This window comes from Pollicipes pollicipes, unplaced genomic scaffold (genome assembly GCF_011947565.3).
Source record: "Pollicipes pollicipes isolate AB1234 unplaced genomic scaffold, Ppol_2.1 Scaffold_5724;HRSCAF=6776_pilon_pilon_pilon, whole genome shotgun sequence".
Classification (NCBI taxonomy): Eukaryota; Metazoa; Arthropoda; class Thecostraca; order Pollicipedomorpha; family Pollicipedidae; genus Pollicipes; species Pollicipes pollicipes.
In genome coordinates this window covers 10,694,785-10,695,436 of record NW_023596746.1, presented here as the reverse complement: position 1 = coordinate 10,695,436, position 652 = coordinate 10,694,785, and positions in this window count along the sequence as shown.

Below are 652 nucleotides of genomic sequence, written 5' to 3'. Positions count from 1 at the left end.
CGTAGTATCTGTTTCCAAAGCTAATAGATGTATTCGCTTTTAGGACACCCAGTATTTATCATATGCAGTTTTTCTTGTCTCCAGAAATGGAAGCCTTAGTGGCATGTTAACAACCAGGTCTATGTCTGTATCAGTTGTTCAGATTTTCTTCCTTTGGACATGAGGGGCAAGACATAATGATCTGCTCGACACTAGAACGGCAATATCACCTCACCCTCATATCGGCGGAGCGGCTTCTTTACACGCGCTTTTATATCTTCGGTTAGCTACGGTGCGCATCAACGACAAAGGTACTTGACTTACACCTGGCGATTTCCAGTATAGAGCTGTTAGAGGTCAGATTTCTTATATATATATATATATATATATATATTATATACATATATATATATGTATGTATATTCTACATATCTATATATATAGTATATAATACATATATATATATAGATATATATAATATTATATATATATATATATATTATCTGTGTGTGTGTGTGTGTGGTGTGCTCAACTCGTACTCTCTTTAAAAGCAACAAGGTAAAAGGATGCTTTAGAGGCCTTTATTTTCCCCTATGGCCACATGACGCCAAAGATCAAAGAAAAATAGAATGATGACGATTACAGTTGCTGCTGCGCGCCCCTGGCCAACATC